General features: G+C 37.4%; 1 non-coding gene across 1 annotated transcript; it reads left to right on the top strand.

Moving 5' to 3' along the window:
• Nucleotides 1-16536: 16536 nt before the first annotated feature.
• LOC141638190 (small nucleolar RNA R71) lies at nt 16537-16643 on the top strand. The gene has a single exon (XR_012542038.1). It is a non-coding gene; the product is annotated as a small nucleolar RNA R71 (small nucleolar RNA).
• The last annotated feature ends 3553 nt before the right edge of the window (nt 16644-20196 follow it).

The raw sequence follows: 20196 nt of genomic DNA, 5'->3' as shown, positions 1-20196 counted from the left end.
GAGTAAGGAGGTTGATATCGGTTTGGTTGACGGAAATGGTGGCTCTCTACGTCCTGCGGAATTGCTGCTTTATTCCTGCGACAGAGGGCGTCTTGTGTGTGTCGATTTGACAAGGTCTTCCCCCTTGACTCAGACTGGGATGACCGATTTTGTGCCCGGGCGGGTTGTCGCTGATGCTGCTCAGCGAAAGTGTGCTAAGTATGGGGATTTATGCGCGGCAGCTGGTTATAGGTTCCTTCCCTTCTCTTTCTCTTCGCTTGGAGAGCAGGGTTCGGATGTTGTTGCCTTGCTCAAGCGGATCCAGAAATTCTCGGTATCTCAGGATGCGGGGGCTCCAGTGGCATCTTATATTTTTACTAAACATAACTTTGTTGTTGCAAAGGGGGTGGGGGCCCAGATTGTCTCTCGGCGCCCCACCAATTTCATGTAAACTTTTATTTTTCTATCTATAAAAGCTGCGCGCATCCTTTATTATTAAATAATAATAATAATAATAATAATAATAATAATAATATTAATAATAATAATAATAATAATAATAATAATAATAATAATAATAATAATAATAATAACAATAATAATAATAACAATAAATAATAATAACAATAATAATAATAACAATAATAATAATAACAATAATAATAATAATAATAATAATAATAATAATAATAATAATAATAATAATAATAATAATAATAATAATAATAATAATAATAATAATAATAATAATAATAATAATAATAATAATAATAATAATAATAATAATAACCGGCATAACCTCATTCGTGACACCTTATTCAACATCTGCTATAGGTCTGGTATTTCTACGAGTAAGGAGGTTGATATCGGTTTGGTTGACGGACATGGTGGCTCTCTCACGTCTGCGGAATTCTTTGCTTTATTCTGCGACGAGAGGGCGTGATGTGTGTGTCGATTTGACAGGTCTTCCCCCTTGACTCGAGGCGGGATGGCGATTTTGTGCCGCGCGGGTTGTCGCCGTCTTTGCTCGGCGAAAGTGTGTGCTAAGTATGGGGATTTATGCGTGATACCGGTTATGGGTTCCTTCCCTTCTCTTTCTCTTCGCTTGGAGAGCTGGGTTCGGATGTTGTTGCCTTGCTCGGCGGATCCAGAAATTCTCGGTATCTCGGGATGCGGGGCTCTGGTGGCATCTTATATTTTTACTAGACTTAACTTTGTTGTTGCAAAGGGGGTGGGGGCCCAGATTGTCTCTCGGCGCCCCACCAATTTCATGTAAACTTTTTATTTTTCTATCTATGAATGCTGCGCGCATCCTTTATTATTAAATAATAGTAATAATAATAATAATAATAATAATAATAATAATAATAATAATAATAATAATAATAATAATAATAATAATAATAATAATAATAATAATAATAATAATAATAATAATAATAATAATAATAATAATAATAATAATAATAATAATAATAATAATAATAATAATAACAAGAATAATAATAACAAGAATAATAATAACAATAATAATAAAAATAATAATAATTAATAATAATAATAATAATAATAATAATAATAATAATAATAATAATAATAATAATAATTATAATAATAATAATTATAATAATAATAATAATAATAATAATAATAATAATAATAATAACAATAATAATAATAATAATAATAATAATAATAATAATAATAATAATAATAATAATAATAATAATAATAATAATAATAACCGGCATAACCTCATTCGTGACACCTTATTTAACATCTGCTATAGGTCTGGTAATTCTACGAGGAAGGAGGTTGATATCGGTTTGGTTGACGGACATGGTGGCTCTCGTCGCCCTGGAATTGCTTTGCTTTATTCTGCGACGAGGGCGTGATGTGTGTGTCGATTTGACAGTCTTCCCTCTTGACTCGATCGGATGACCGATTTTGTGCCCTAAGCGGGTTGTCGGCGTCTTGCTCAGCGAAAGTGTGCTAAGTATGGGGATTTATGCGTGACAGCTGGTTATGGGTTCCTTCCCTTCTCTTTCTCTTCGCTTGGAGAGCTGGGTTCGGATGCTGTTGCCTTCCTCAAGCGGATCCAGAAATTCTCGGTATCTCAGGATGCGGGGGCTCCGGTGGCCGCTTATATTTTTACTAGACTTAACTTTGCTGTTGCGAAAGGGGTGGGGGCCCAGATTGTCTCTCGGCGCCCCACAAATTTTATGCAAACTTTTATTTTTCTATCTATGAAAGCTGCGGGCATCCTTTATTATAAAAAAAAAAATAAAAAAAATAAAAATAAAAATAATAATAATAATAATAATAATAATAATAATAATAATAGTAATAACCGGAATAACCTCATTCGTGACACCTTATTCGACATCTGCTAAAGGTCTAGTATTTCTACGAGTAAGGAGGTTGATATCGGTTTGGTTGACATGGTGGCTCTCTTCGTCCTGCGGATTTGCTTCTTTATTCTTGGGACAGAGGGCGTGATATGTATGTCTATTTGACAGGGTCTTCCCCCTTGACTCAGACTGGGATGACCGATTTTGTGCCCGGGCGAGTTGTCGCTGATGCTGCTCAGCGAAAGTGTGCTAAGTATGGGGATTTATGCGCGACAGCTGGTTATGGGTTCCTTCCCTTCTCTTTCTCTTCGCTTGGAGAGCTGGGTTCGGATGTTGTTGTCTTGCTCAAGCGGATCCAGAAATTCTCGGTAGCTCAGGATGCGGGGGCTCCGGTGGCCGCTTATATTTTTACTAGACTTAACTTTGCTGTTGCGAAAGGGGTGGAGGCCAAGATTGTCTCTCGGCGCCCCACCAATTTTATGTAAACTTTTATTTTTCTATTTATGAAAGCTGTGGGCATCCTTTATTATAAAAAATAATAATAGTAATTATAGTAATAATAATAATAATAATAATAATAATAATAATAATAATAATAATAATAATAATAATAATAATAATAATAATAATAATAATAATAATAATAATAATAATAATAATAATAATAATAATAATAATAACCGGAATAACCTCATTCGTGACACCTTATTCGACATCTGCTAAAGACCTAGTATTTATACGAGTAAGGAGGTTGATATCGGTTTGGTTGACGGACATGGTGGCTCTCTTCGTCCTGCGGATTTGCTGCTTTATTCTTGGGACAGAGGGGGTGATGTGTGTGTCGATTTGACAGGGTCTTCCCCCTTGACTCAGATTGGGATGACCGATTTTGTGCCCGGGTTGTCGCTGATGCTGCTCAGCGAAAGTGTGCTAAGTATGGGGATTTATGCGTGACAGCTGGTTATGGGTTCCTTCCCTTCTCTTTCTCTTCGCTTGGAGAGCTGGGTTCGGATGTTGTTGCCTTGCTCAAGCGGATCCAGAAATTCTCGGTATCTCAGGATGCGGGGGCTCTGGTGGCATCTTATATTTTTACTAGACTTAACTTTGTTGTTGCAAAGGGGGTGGGGGCCCAGATTGTCTCTCGGCGCCCCACCAATTTCATGTAAACTTTTTATTTTTCTATCTATGAATGCTGCGCGCATCCTTTATTATTAAATAATAATAATAGTAATAATAATAATAATAATAATAATAATAATAATAATAACAATAATAATAATAACAATAATAATAATAACAATAATAATAAAAATAATAATAATAATTAATAATAATAATAATAATAATAATAATAATAATAATAATAATAATAATAATAATAGTAATAATAATAATAATAATAATAATAATAATAATAATAATAATAATAACCGGCATAACCTCATTCGTGACACCTTATTTAACATCTGCTATAGGTCTGGTATTTCTACGAGTAAGGAGGTTGATATCGGTTTGGTTGACGGACATGGTGGCTCTCTACGTCTGCGAATTCTTTGCTTTATTCTGCGACGGGGCGTGATGTGTGTGTCGATTTGTGGTCTTCCCCCTTGACTCGACTGGGATGACCGATTTTGTGCCCGGGCGGGTTGTCGCTGATGCTGCTCTGCGAAAGTGTGCTAAGTATGGGGATTTATGCGTGACAGCTGGTTATGGGTTCCTTCCCTTCTCTTTCTCTTCGCTTGGAGAGCTGGGTTCGGATGTTGTTGCCTTGCTCAAGCGGATCCAGAAATTCTCGGTATCTCAGGATGCGGGGGCTCTGGTGGCATCTTATATTTTTACTAGACTTAACTTTGTTGTTGCAAAGGGGTGGGGGCCCGGTTGTCTCTCGGCGCCCCACCAATTTCATGTAAACTTTTTATTTTTCTATCTATGAATGCTGCGCGCATCCTTTATTATTAAATAATAATAATAGTAATAATAATAATAATAATAATAATAATAATAATAATAATAATAATAATAACAATAATAATAATAACAATAATAATAATAACAATAATATTAAAGATAATAATAATAATTAATAATAATAATAATAATAATAATAATAATATTAATAATAATAATAATAATAATTAATAATAATAATAATAATAATAATAATAATAATAATAATAATAATAATAATAATAATAATAATAATAATAATAATAATAATAATAATAATAATAATAATAACCGGCATAACCTCATTCGTGACACCTTATTTAACATCTGCTATAGGTCTGGTATTTCTACGAGTAAGGAGGTTGATATCGGTTTGGTTGACGGACATGGTGGCTCTCTACGTCCTGCGGAATTGCTGCTTTATTCCTGCGACAGAGGGCGTGATGTGTGTGTCGATTTGACAGGGTCTTCCCCCTTGACTCAGACTGGGATGACCGATTTTGTGCCCGGGCGGGTTGTCGCTGATGCTGCTCTGCGAAAGTGTGCTAAGTATGGGGATTTATGCGTGACAGCTGGTTATGGGTTCCTTCCCTTCTCTTTCTCTTCGCTTGGAGAGCTGGGTTCGGATGTTGTTGCCTTGCTCAAGCGGATCCAGAAATTCTCGGTATCTCAGGATGCGGGGGCTCTGGTGGCATCTTATATTTTTACTAGACTTAACTTTGTTGTTGCAAAGGGGGTGGGGGCCCAGATTGTCTCTCGGCGCCCCCACCAATTTCATGTAAACTTTTTATTTTTCTATCTATGAATGCTGCGCGCATCCTTTATTATTAAATAATAATAATAGTAATAATAATAATAATAATAATAATAATAATAATAGTAATAATAATAATAATAATAATAATAACAATAATAATAATAACAATAATAATAATAACAATAATAATAAAAATAATAATAATAATAATTAATAATAATAATAATAATAATAATAATAATAATAATAATAATAATAATAATAATAATAATAATAATAATAATAATAATAATAATAATAATAATAATAATAATAATAATAATAACCGGCATAACCTCATTCGTGACACCTTATTTAACATCTGCTATAGTCTGGTATTTCTACGAGTAAGGAGGTTGATATCGGTTTGGTTGACGGACATGGTGGCTCTCTACGTCCTGCGGAATTGCTGCTTTATTCCTGCGACAGAGGGCGTGATGTGTGTGTCGATTTGACAGGGTCTTCCCCCTTGACTTAGACTGGGATGACCGATTTTGTGCCCGGGCGGGTTGTCGCTGATGCTGCTCAGCGAAAGTGTGCTAAGTATGGGGATTTATGCGTGACAGCTGGTTATGGGTTCCTTCCCTTCTCTTTCTCTTCGCTTGGAGAGCTGGGTTCGGATGCTGTTGCCTTCCTCAAGCGGATCCAGAAATTCTCGGTATCTCAGGATGCGGGGACTCCGGTGGCCGCTTATATTTTTACTAGACTTAACTTTGCTGTTGCGAAAAGGGTGGGGGCCCAGATTGTCTCTCGGCGCCCCACCAATTTTATGCAAACTTTTATTTTTCTATCTATGAAAGCTGCGGGCATCCTTTATTATAAAAAAAAAATAAAAAAATAATAATAATAATAATAATAATAATAATAATAGTAATAACCGGAATAACCTCATTCGTGACACCTTATTCGACATCTGCTAAAGGTCTAGTATTTCTACGAATAAGGAGGTTGATATCGGTTTGGTTGACATGGTGGCTCTCTTCGTCCTGCGGTTCTTTGCTTTTATTCTTGGGACGAGAGGGCGTGATGTGTGTGTCTATTTGACAGGTCTTCCCCCTTGACTCGGATGGGATGACCGATTTTGTGCCGGGCGAGTTGTCGCGATCTTTGCTCAAATGAAAGTGTGCTAAGTATGGGGATTTATGCGCGACAGCTGGTTATGGGTTCCTTCCCTTCTCTTTCTCTTCGCTTGGAGAGCTGGGTTCGGATGTTGTTGTCTTGCTCAAGCGGATCCAGAAATTCTCGGTAGCTCAGGATGCGGGGACTCCGGTGGCGCTTATATTTTTACTAAACTTAACTTTGTCTTTGTTGCGAAATGGGTGGAGGCCCGTTGTCTCTCGGCGCCCCACCAATTTTATGTAAACTTTTATTTTTCTATTTATGAAAGTCGGGCATCCTTTATTATAAAAAAAAATAATAGTAATTATAGTAATAATAATAATAATAATAATAATAATAATAATAATAATAATAATAATAATAATAATAATAATAATAATAATAATAATAATAATAATAATAATAATAATAATAATAATAATAATAGTAATAACCGGAATAACCTCATTCGTGACACCTTATTCGACATCTGATAAAGATCTAGTATTTCTATGAGTAAGGAGGTTGATATCGGTTTGGTTGACGGACATGGTGGCTCTCTACGTCCTGCGGAATTGCTGCTTTATTCCTGCGACAGAGTGCGTGATGTGTGTCGATTTGACAGTCTTCCCCCTTGACTCGGGGGATGACCGATTTTGTGCCGGGCGGGTTGTCGCCGATCTTTGCTCGGCGAAAGTGTGCTAAGTATGGGGATTTATGCGTGATACCGGTTATGGGTTCCTTCCTTCTCTTTCTCTTCGCTTGGAGAGCTGGTTCGGATCTTTGTTGCCTTCCTCAGCGGATCCGAAATTCTCGGTATCTCGGGATGCGGGGACTCGGTGGCCGCTTATATTTTTACTAGACTTAACTTTTTTTGTTGCGAAAGGGTGGGGGCCCAGATTGTCTCTCGGCGCCCCACCAATTTTATGCAAACTTTTATTTTTCTATCTATGAAAGCTGCGGGCATCCTTTATTATAAAAAAAAAAAAAATAAAATAAAAAAAAAATAATAATAATAATAATAGTAATAACCGGAATAACCTCATTCGTGACACCTTATTCGACATCTGCTAAAGGTCTAGTATTTCTACGAATAAGGAGGTTGATATCGGTTTGGTTGACATGGTGGCTCTCTTCGTCCTGTAGTTCTTTGCTTTATTCTTGGGACGAGGCGTGATGTGTGTGTCTATTTGAGGTCTTCCCCCTTGACTCGGGGCCGGGATGACCGATTTTGTGCCGGGCGAGTTATCGGCCGATCTTTGCTCAGCGAAAGTGTGCTAAGTATGGGGATTTATGCGCGACAGCTGGTTATGGGTTCCTTCCCTTCTCTTTCTCTTCGCTTGGAGAGCTGGGTTCGGATGTTGTTGTCTTGCTCAAGCGGATCCAGAAATTCTCGGTAGCTCAGGATGCGGGGACTCCGGTGGCCGCTTATATTTTTACTAGACTTAACTTTGCTGTTGCGAAATGGGTGGAGGCCCAGATTGTCTCTCGGCGCCCCACCAATTTTATGTAAACTTTTATTTTTCTATTTATGAAAGCTGCGGGCATCCTTTATTATAAAAAAAAATAATAGTAATTATAGTAATAATAATAGTAATAATAATAATAATAATAATAATAATAATAATAATAATAATAATAATAATAATAATAATAATAATAATAATAATAATAATAATAATAATAATAATAATAATAATAATAATAGTAATAACCGGAATAACCTCATTCGTGACACCTTATTCGACATCTGATAAAGATCTAGTATTTCTATGAGTAAGGAGGTTGATATCGGTTTGGTTGACGGACATGGTGGCTCTCTTCGTCCTGCGGATTTGCTGCTTTATTCTTGGGACAGAGGGCGTGATGTGTGTGTCGATTTGACAGGGTCTTCCCCCTTGACTCAGACTGGGATGACCGATTTTGTGCCCGGGTTGTCACTGATGCTGCTCAGCGAAAGTGTGCTAAGTATGGGGATTTATGCGCGGCAGCTGGTTATGGGTTCCTTCCCTTCTCTTTCACTTCGCTTAGAGAGCTGGGTTCGGATGCTGTTGCCTTGTGGTCGTGATCCCTCGTGAGGGGTTTAGTTTTCAGTACTTGTCATTAGGAGCACCTAGACCAAAACACCATTTATAACTTCACAAACAACTCTACAATTAGTAAAGAGGCAAGTAAAGGTCGGATCCCAGGAATGACGGAATTGAGATGAGATTTTCTATTGCAACTAGTGATGTCTAAGGGTGTCACAATTTGGGGTTTGAAGTAGAAGATCACTAAACTAAATAGCAATGAAAGTAAACAAGTAAGATGAATTAAAAGGGATGTAAACAATTGATAAAAAGCACTAGAATGTCATGGGGTCATTGGGGATTCATGGGAATTGATCATACAAACATATTCTCAAATTATAAGCAAGCAATTATTGTTGTGATGGATCGAGTTGGTTTATATCTTACAATCCTAGGAAAGTTTGGGTCCTGGAGCCGAATCGATTAGATTGTACAACACCTACAAGTCGACTTAATCTTCCCTACTCAACAATATGCATGGTCTAATGAGACTCGAGTTGGTTTATGTCTTACAAGTCTCATTGAAAAGATAGGTGATGGGTAAAAAATGCAAGGATTCATAGGCTCACATTTCATCAAACATAACATGTGCATAAGTTGAGATCACAACAAGCAAGCAAATAAACTATGAAAACATATTACATTAAGCATGAATCATTCCCCATGTTGGTTTCCCCTAATTACCCATTAACCCTAGCGAAGTAAACTACTCACTCATTATCATGTTGAACATGCTAGCAAGGTTGTCAATCATACCAACAAAGTAAAACATGATGAATAAATGAAAGTGATTAACAATAATTAAAAAGGGATTAAGAGAATTATACCTACTAATGATTCCAATAATAAAGCAAAGAAATAAAAGAAGTACTTGATGCTTGATTGGAAGGTTGTCAATCTCCCAATAATAACCCAAATAATCTTCAATTACCCAAAATAAAGGATGAACAAGAGAGAGATTAAGGAAATAAAACTTGTATTAAAACTTGATTAAATGTTGATTACAAGACTAAAGAGAGATTTGATTGATATTAACTACTCTAAAGATTGCTAAGAAGAACATGCTCTTCTAATTAGACTAATGGGGTATTTATAGTGGGGGTTAGGTACATAAATTAGGGTTTACTAAGGGCTTAAATGACGATTAAGTCCTTGAGGAATCGCCGGTCTCTAGGGAGACTCCGGTCTCTTTTTCGTCGGTCTTAGAAAAAGATGCGCATCCTTCCTTGAAGCTTGTAGAAGACGAAATAACTGTCTGGGAACCCGGGCGTTTTAGGCACGGGACGGGCGGATTTGGGCGTTCCTGGACGGGCGTCCAGAGGGTGAAGACGGGCGGATTTGGGAGGTTTTGGACGGGCGTCTTGTGGAGGAAGACACTCGGATTGTGGTCCTTGGACGGACGTCTTCAGGGCAATCCGCACGGATTGTCAAATAGTTTCATTCCTTCTTCTTTTATTCCTTTTTCTTCATAGAATCCTTGAGGATTTCCACGGGGATGCAAGGATCTTTTCTCATCGTTGCCCATCTACTATAGTATGTACAAAGGCCTTCTAATCTTGTCTCTTCTTGATGCTTGGTCATTGAATTCAATCAATTTAGCCTCATTTTTCCATGAAAATGCAAGGTTTGCACTCCTTTCCTACCAAGGACACAAAACCTCAAAGAATATGCAAAACAAAGAACTAAAGACAATAAATGACCCAAATATGCACTAAAAAGCATGGGAACAAGGCTAATTCGGGGACTAAATATGCTCTAATTATGGTCACATCAAATATCCCCAAACCGAACCTTTGCTCGTCTCGAGTAAAGAGGTGACAAAGACTAGGACCATTATTTAAACTAACCTAGTAACATAGCCGATATGAGACAATTAGCGGGTCTCACTCCGCCCCATCAACTCACAATAAGACAACCATGAGGTATGATGCCTTCTTGCAAGACAAGGTGTGTCTTGCCAAAATGGCGACACATCCAAACATTAAGCACACAAAATCAAGTATTGGATGCATCTACAAAAGAATAGCCACTTTCCTCATCTAAGTGGCGGAAATTATCTACAAGGGAAGCAATTCAAGGGTACACACCCCTTCATAGATGCAATTTCTTCAAACTACTAAGCCTAGAAGGATACCAATAAATCACCTCCAAGTTGTGTCAAGCTAGGGTACCTTTGTCCTCAATCGTTAAATGCTTTTGTCAAGAGTAGACTCCCTATGGTGTTAGAAACACTGGAGGATCGCGGAATTCCCTCTCTTGCCTAGACAAGAAGAAGGGTCATCCCCTCTCTACCATGCACAAAAATGGATACGATGGATAAAGGGATCGATAGAATTTGAGTTTCATTTGGGAGTTTGCTTTGTTTTTCCCCCCAATTTCTTGTGGCATATAACATTCGAGAACAATTTCTTTGCCATTTCTTTTGATTTTTGGCTTTTCAACACTTGACGACTTTCAACTTATTGCATTTTTTTTTCTTTTTGAACATTTTCAAAGTCACCCCATATGTAGTGAGGGTGCCTTATATTTGAAGCTTTAGGAGTCTATTTTTGCTCCTCAAGCTTTAGGAGTCTATTTTTGCTCCTCAAATCAATTTCTTTTTGTGCCCATTCCCTTTTTGATGACAAAATGTGGTAGAACATGGATGATGGATGCATGGTTTCAATAGTCACCTTGGAATAAACGGTAGCCAAGGAGTTATCACACCACAAGGTACTCTTGACTAGGCCTTAATCCATGGGTCAAAGGATACTAGCATGACACATCCTAGGGTGTTTTACAAGTATTCTAACAAGCAAAGTCTTAAGAAGAAAAAGCATCTACTAGGGCCTATATACACTTGTCAAGCTTCCCAAGTAGACGGTTTCGCAAACTTTTTCTAACATGCAAACTACATGCCATGATGCAACTAACATATATACATCCTAATGCATATGATTCTACCAACTAATATGCCAAATAATCTAAATGCAAGTCCTAAATTCACATTGTTTATACCGCATTAATCAAAATAAAGCCACATAGTCATTCACATAAAGAGGAAAAAGGAGATTGGAAAGATCATACCATGCGGTCTTCATGATCCTCATGTCTCGGATGTGGCGTAGTCAATCAATGTGAACAAGGATAGAACAAACACAATATATACAATAATATATACATCACTACACTACAAAGGAAATGAACTTGTTTTTGGTTTTTAAATTTTATGGTTTTTCGAATTTTTTTGATTTTTTTGGATTTTTGAATAAAAGTTAAGTTAGAATTCCCCATCCCCACACTAAGATGGCCATTGTCCTCAATGGCCAAAATGATGGGAAATTATGCAAACATGATCCATGAATTCTACACTAAATGCAAGCTATACTAATCTACACTACATGATGCATGGGTTATTGTTTATGACGGAGAGCGTAATTTAGATTACCTCCCGTTGCGTATGCATGTACTTTCCCAAACCGAGATAGACATTATTTCTAATGTCCTAAAGTTGGGGGTAGTTCATGCACACAAGATGCAATGCATGAAACTAAATTGTCATTTTGAATTTTCAAAAGTGGGAACAATGAAATAAGAACACCTCAATGGGGCCAAGGTGTTAGTCCTCTATGTTGCTAGGACTCTTCAACCATGATCAAGATAAATTAAATAAATCAAAGAAAGAAGTAGACAAACCTCAAGAGGGTAGGAGCCTCCAAAGCTTGCTAGTCTTCCACCATATCATCAATGTCATCATCTTCCTCAATAGAAGTGGACTCATCACCACTTCCCTCTTCACTTCCTTGCTCACTTCCTTCATCATCTTCTTCTTCTTCATTAGCCTCTTCCTCTTCATTTACCTCTTCATCAATGCCTTCATCAACAACCTCATCACCGACAACCTTATCGTCACCCGGTATCTCACCCCTAGATGAACTTGGAAAGAAGACTTCCCTATCCGCCCAACTAGGCAAAGGACATGAAGGATCAAGTAGTCCTTACCTAGCTAAATGAAGGATGGGTGGATATTGGGCTAAGTATGCATCTTCGGGTTTGAACTCTTGATATTTGAATGGATAGGGTGGTGTGACAATGGAGGAGGAGGGCATTTTAATTTCACCCCTTTGTTGACGGATGATGTATTCGGCTTCCTTTGAGAGGGGAAGAAGGTAGTTGGTCCGATGGACACTCAAACGGCATATCTTGGAAGGCAAAGTAAAAGATCTAGCATCATTGGTGAGCCACCCATATTTGGTGTCAAGAGGGTTATGAGTGACCCACTTGTACTTGTTAATCATGGCATCCATGTCAATGAGATGACCCCTTTTTTTCGCCACATACTTGCCATCCTTGTTGAAATTCGGATCAAAGTACTTAGCCAAAAGAGTGACTAGACCTCAATTTACAATAAAAGCGGTGCCTTGCTTTCCACAATCAACATTTAGCCATCTTTCCACCAAAAGCCTTAGAGAATTGTAAGGCTTGGTGAATTCCCTTCCAATATTTAAGGCCGACTCAAGTAGAACACAATCGAGCTTGGTAAAGTGGTTAGTGTCTTTTCTTGCAATGATAGTATTGCCGATGACCTTGTGCCATACTCTAATGCCCGTATGGTGGACTAATAGAGCGCGACTAGCATGATAGTTCTCAAATTTCCTCCCGGAAATCGCCTCCCAAAGAGGAGCGGGATCATATTTTTCGGGCTTCTTGTAATAACTAGGTGAATCACTAATACCTAATGCTTTACCCAAGTCATCAAAGGTGATGCGCCTACTCACATTGGCAAGGCGTAACTCGATGTTTTCCCTAGTCTCTACCTTAGTTACTTTCAAAGAACTCAAGAATTCTAAGGTAAGGGAGGGGTATGTCAATTCTCTTGTAGCAAACAATTTTCCCAACCCCATGGCTTCAAAGAAGGCTTTTGTTTCTTCAAGGACACCCAATTTGTTCAAGGCATCTTCACATATGAATTTGGTGGGTAGAAAGGATTTTCTAGCATACTTGGTAAATGTATCCCTATGGGAGTTAGAAATGAAAATTACCTCCGGATAGTTTGATAACTGAGCAATTTCCGGAGTTGTTGATGTTGTTGCTTCCAAGGGAGGAATTTGTTGTTGTTGAACTTCCAAGTTTGAACTAGCTACCACCATAGCCAATGAGGCTTTCTTTACTTGAAGACATTGTTGTCTTGTTGAGAGTGCCTTTGCCTTAGGTGCCTTTGTTGATCCTTTTGTCCTTGCCATTGATGATTATACCAAGAAAAGAGTGAAAATCTTCAATTTACAAGTATACTCAAATCAATTTTAAGATGAAAGGCTTTGCCTTTGTAATTTCAAAAATCGACTCAAAGGTTGAAGATATTGGTGCTTCGTTTGATTTTTGTTGGAAGAGGACTGATTAATTGTTGTTAAAAGGAAGTTTGGATTTGATTTTGTTGAATTTGGTTGTGGAAATCTTGTTTTGGTGATGGAGAGGATGGGGGTTTTGAGTTTTGGGGTTTATGGGTAGTGTTTTGAATGAATGAATGAAGGAATGAATGTGGGAGGGGGTATTTAAAACACCCAAAAATTTTAAAACTGCAGGGGAAGACGGGCGTCTTTCCTTCGGACGCTCGGATTCTGCCTATTTTGGGTTCAGGATTCTCGCCTAAAGACGGGCATCTTTCAGCTAGGACGCTCGGATTCTTTGACTGCGGGACGAGCGGATTCTGCTGAAGACGGGCGGATTCTGAGACAGCAAGCTTTCTTGTTTTACACTGGCAAAAAGACGGGCGTCTTCCTGCAAAGACTGGCGGATTTCTGAAGACGAGCGTCTTCTCTACCAGGACGCTCGGATTCTTCGACAGTCCCAAAATTTCAAATTTTCAGTTAAAATGGACGGGCGGATTCTGCCAAAGACGGGCGTCTTTCCTAAAGACGAGCGGATTCCCCTTGAAGACGCTCGGATTCTCCCTGGTCTACCCGGATTCAGTTCCATCCGTGCACTTGCATATCCCTTGTCATTTTTCATTCTTCAAATCCCGTGTTCTTCATTGTAGGGGCACTACTAAGGCATGAATAGCCTAGGCAAATGCGATCCCCACACTAAGCTAAAGCACTACACATCAATTAAATCATTAGCCCCTCCCTCACTTCTCTCAAAAAAGATAATTACCTTGATCAAAGCATAAGAATCTAAAAATGACAAAAATGCAATGTAAGAAATAAAATGCGAGTTAGGGAGTTAGAAATATTTACAAATGGTGGTTTAGGGAGGACTCCACCAAACTCTCATCCTTAGTGAGATGTCATGGGGGCATGTCCAAGGTGTTGTTGATGTTGCTCAACACCTTGAAAAAGTAGTCAAAAGCTTGTTCATTATCATGATAAAGATCTTCGATAGACCTTTGTCCTTCATGTTGGTCTTTATTGATAGCATTACCAATATAGGGATTGAAAATCCCTTCAAACTCATCGTCCCAAAGACCACAAACTTCATCTACTTGGTCACTAAAGATCTCTTGAGTTGATAGAGGCAACTCTCCCACTTTCTTATCTTGGCCAATGAGGCCATCCTCTTCATTGCTTGACTTTGGTGAGCTTTTCAAGCTCTCTTTGTTATAATTCACTTGCTCTTTGAATGGAGCATCATCGATTTTATTTTTCCATTGGAATTCCGACTTCTTCCTATCATCCTTCCGGCTATAATGATCAACCATAAAACATGGTTCATGCAAACAGGGAGCTCTCATGGTCTTGTCAAAATTGAAAGTTATGCTCTCATCTCCCACTTCTAGAGTGAGCTCTCCATGCTTCACATCAATCACCGCACCCGCGGTGTGTAAGAAAGGTCTTCCTAGAATGATTGGAATGTTAGAGTCTTCTTCCATGTCAACAATGACAAAGTCCACCAGGATGAAAAATTTCCCAACTCTTACGGGAACATCTTCCCATATCCCTAATGGTGTCTTCGTCGATCTATCGGCCATTTGGAGTGTGATATTGGTGCATTTAAGCTCTCCCACCCCTAACCTTTTACTCACCGAGTACGGCATAACACTCACACTAGCCCCTAGATCACATTAGGCTTTGTTGATCGTGGTGTCGCCAATGGTACACGGTATTGAGAAACTTCCCGGATCTTTGAGTTTTGGAGGTGAACTCCCTTGAAGGATTTCACTACTCACCTTAGTGAAGGCGATAGTCTCAAGCTTCCGGATCGACTTCTTCTTTGTGAGGATGTCTTTCATGTATTTTGCATAGGCCGGCACGTGATTGATTAATTCCGTGAAAGGAATCGAGACTTCCAAATTCTTCACAATTTCCATAAATTTTCCAAGTTGGTCATCAAATTTGGGCTTGGCTTGACAACTCGGAAAAGGAAGTCTAATCACAATGAGCTCCTTCTCCTTGACCTTGTCTTCATTTTTCTTTGAAATTTCTTATTTCGATGGTTCTCCATCCTTGGACCTTGTACCACTTCTCAAGTCAATGGCACTAACCATTTCATGTCTTGGGGGATTACTTTGAGGTGGTAATTACCCCTTTTGTCTTTGTGAGTTTGAAGATGCTAGTTGAGTCAATTGGGTTTCCAACATTTTGGTGTGAGCTAGGATGTTGTTGATGGTGATTTCCTTTGCTTGACTATCTTTTTGCATTTGAGTGAAAAACTCTTGTTGATTCTTTTGCATTTGGAGGACCGCTTTTTGAACATCAAAACCTTGGTCATTTTGTTGATTGTATGGAGTTTGATTTTGGTAACCATGGTTTTGGTTGTAAAAGGGTCTTTGATTTTGGTTTCTCATGGGAGATGGGGTGTATGTTGATTGAGGTTTTGAACATTTTGGCTTTTGTATGAGAGATTTGGATGGAATTTGGTGTTTTCATTGTAATAGTTTGAATAAGGGGTACCACTCTTGTATGCTTGGAAAGCATTCACTTGTTCATTTGTTCCCCTACATTCACTTTGGTCATGTCCCAAAGTTCCACAATTCTCACATATCCCACTTGGGATTGATGATGATGCCGTCATGGCATTAACATGATGCTTTGGTGATTTTGAGGCTTCTTCAAGTCTAGCCATAGCTTTTTCAAACTTCAAATTGATGGTATCAATGTGAGCACTAAGTTGAGCACCCAATTAAGTAATGGAGTCCACTTCATGCTTTCCTCCTCTAGTAGCCTTGCGAGGTCTACTATATTGTGAGTTATGGACCGCCATTTCCTCAATTTTGTTCCAAGTTTGATTGGCATCAACTTCGGTGAACATTCTATTTGATCCCATGTTGAGAATGTTTCTTGAGTCTTCATAAAATTGTTGTACCAAGAACCATTTGCTAAGTCCATGATGAGGACATGAGCGACAAATTCCTTTGAATCACTCCCAAGCTTCATACAAAGATTCTTCATCTCTTTGCATAAAGCCCGTAATTTGAGCTCTTAGCATGTTAGTCTTCTCCGGTGGATAGAACTTTTTGTAGAAAGCTAGAGCCAACTTCTTCCAAGAATCAATTCCGAGAGTAGCCTTAACAAGGCCTTTCAACCATTGTTTCGCGGTGCCAATTAGAGAAAAAGGAAATAAGACCCATCGAATTTGGTCTTGAGTTACACCGGTTTGAGAAATCGAATCACAATAGTCACAAAAAGTCTCCATATGAGAATGAGGGTCTTCACTAGGCATCCCTCAAATTGGCTTCTTTCGACTAATTAGATAAATGCGGATTTGGCAATAAAATTTCCGGTTAGATGTTGTGGTGTGGGAGTACCGTTGGATAAGTTCTCCTCGGTGAGTACGGAATGTGATGAAAACTTAGGCATTGTGAGTTGATTTTGTGTTGGATTTTGTGTTGGGTTCTCCTCACCTTCTCTTGCAAAAGGGTTGATGAACTCAATAGTATTTGGTTAAATATCTACAACCTCACCAATACCTCTCAAAGTTCTCCTAGCAAGTCTTCTATTGGTTGTCAAAGTCCTTTCAATTTCTTGATCAAAGGGTAACAAGTTACCTTGTGATCTTCTAGACATGCAAAATATCAAACAACTCGAAAATAATTAGAACAAACCTTGAGGAGTTTTACTTCCCCAAGGCAAAGAAAGACACAACTAATAACAATACAAGAAAATCTAAATCAAGTTAACACCGTCCCCGGCAACGGCGCCATTTTTGGTCGTGATCCCTCGTGAGGGGTTTAGTTTTCAGTACTTGTCGTTAGGAGCACCTAGACCAAACACAATTTATAACTCTACAATTAGTAAAGAGGCAAGTAAAGGTCGGATCCCAAGGGACGGGAATTGAGATGAGATTTTCTATTGCAACTAGTGATGTCTAAGGGTGTCACAATTTGGGGTTTGAAGTAGAAGATCACTAAACTAAATAGCAATGAAAGTAAACAAGTAAGATGAATTAAAAGGGATGTAAACAATTGATAAAAAGCACTAGGATGTCATGGGGTCATTGGGGATTCATGGGAATTGATCATACAAACATATTCTCAAATTATAAGCAAGCAATTATTGTTGTGATGGATCGAGTTGGTTTATATCTTACAATCCTAGGAAAGTTTGGGTCCCGGAGCCGAATCGATTAGATTGTACAACACCTACAAGTCGACTTAATCTTCCCTACTCAACAATATGCATGGTCTAATGAGACTCGAGTTGGTTTATGTCTTACAAGTCTCATTGAAAAGATGGGTGATGGGTAAAAAATGCAAGGATTCATAGGCTCACATTTCATCAAACATAACATGTGCATAAGTTGAGATCACAACAAGCAAGCAAATAAACTATGAAAACATATTACATTAAGCATGAATCATTCCCCATGTTGGTTTCCCCTAATTACCCATTAACCCTAGCGAAGTAAACTACTCACTCATTATCATGTTGAACATGCTAGCAAGGTTGTCAATCATACCAACAAAGTAAAACATGATGAATAAATGAAAGTGATTAACAATAATTAAAAAGGGATTAAGAGAATTATACCTACTAATGATTCCAATAATAAAGCAAAGAAATAAAAGAAGTACTTGATGCTTGATTGGAAGGTTGTCAATCTCCCAATAATAACCCAAATAATCTTCAATTACCCAAAATAAAGGATGAACAAGAGAGAGATTAAGGAAATAAAACTTGTATTAAAACTTGATTAAATGTTGATTACAAGATTAAAGAGAGATTTGATTGATATTAACTACTCTAAAGATTGCTAAGAAGAACATGCTCTTCTAATTAGACTAATGGGGTATTTATAGTGGGGATTAGGTACATAAATTAGGGTTTACTAAGGGCTTAAATGACGATTAAGTCCTTGAGGAATCGCCGGTCTCTAGGGAGACTCCGGTCTCTTTTTCGCCGGTCTTAGAAAAAGATGCGCATCCTTCCTTGAAGCTTGTAGAAGACGAAATAACTGTCTGGGAATCCGGGCGTCTTAGGCACGGGACGGGCGGATTTGGGCGTTCCTGGACGGGCGTCCAGAGGGTGAAGACGGGCGGATTAGGGAGGTTTTGGACGGGCGTCTTGTGGAAGAAGACGCTCGGATTGTGGGCCTTGGACGGGCGTCTTCAGGGCAATCCGCACGGATTGTCAAACAGTTTCATTCCTTCTTCTTTTCTTCCTTTTTCTTCATAGAATCCTTGAGGATTTTCTCGGGGATGCAAGGATCTTTTCTCATCATTGCCCATCTACTATAGTATGTACAAAAGCCTTCTAATCTTGTCTCTTCTTGATGCTTGGTCATTGAATTCAATCAATTTAGCCTCATTTTTCCATGAAAATGCAAGGTTTGCACTCCTTTCCTACCAAGGACACAAAACCTCAAAGAATATGCAAAACAAAGAACTAAAGACAATAAATGACCCAAATATGCACTAAAAAGCATGGGAACAAGGCTAATTCGGGGACTAAATATGCTCTAATTATGGTCACATCACCTTGCTCAAGCGGATCCAAAAATTCTTGGTATCTCAGGATGCGGGGGCTCGGGTGGCCGCTTATATTTTTACTAGACTTAGCTTTGCTGTTGCTAAGGGGGTGGGGGCCCAGATTATCTCTCGGCTCCCCACCAATTTAATGTAAACTTTTATTTTTCTATCTATGAAAGCTGCGCGCATCCTTTATTAAAAAAAATAAATAAATAAAATAATAATAATAATAATAATAATAATGATAATAATAATGATAATAATAATAGTAATAGTAATAGTAATAGTAATAGTAATAATAATAATAATAATAATAATAATAATAATAATAATAATAATAATAATAATAATAATAATAATAATAATAATAATAATAATAATAATAATAATAATAATAATAATAATAATAATAATAATAATAATAATAATAATAATAATAATAATAATAATAATAATAATAATAATAATAATAATAATAATAATAATAATAATAATAATAATAATAATAATAATAATAATAATAATAATAATAATAATAATAATAATAATAATAATAATAATAATAATAATAATAATAATAATAATAATAATAATAATAATAATAATAATAATAATAATAATAATAATAATAATAATAATAATAATAATAATAATAATAATAATAATAATAATAATAAAAATAATAATAATAATAATAATAATAATAATAATAATAATAATAATAATAATAATAATAATAATAATAATAATAATAATAATAATAATAATAATAATAATAATAATAATCGGCATAACCTCATTCGTGACACCTTATTCGATATCTGCTATAGGTCTGATATTTCTACGGGTAAGGAGGTTGATATCGGTTTGGTTGACGAACATGGTGGCTATCTTCGTCCTACGGATTTGCTGCTTTATTCCTGGGACAGAGGGCGTGATGTGTCTTTCGATTTGACAGGGTCTTCCCCCTTGACTCAGACTGGGATGACCGATTTTGTGCCCGGGTTGTCGGTGATGCTGCTCAGCGAAAGTGTGCTAAGTATGGGGATTTATGCACGGCAGCTGCTTATGGGT

The sequence above is a fragment of the Silene latifolia genome, unplaced genomic scaffold (genome assembly GCF_048544455.1).
Source record: "Silene latifolia isolate original U9 population unplaced genomic scaffold, ASM4854445v1 scaffold_194, whole genome shotgun sequence".
In the NCBI taxonomy this organism is placed as follows: domain Eukaryota; kingdom Viridiplantae; phylum Streptophyta; class Magnoliopsida; order Caryophyllales; family Caryophyllaceae; genus Silene; species Silene latifolia.
The sequence above is the reverse complement of the archived record's forward strand: the minus strand, read 5'-3'. Positions and strand labels throughout refer to the sequence as shown.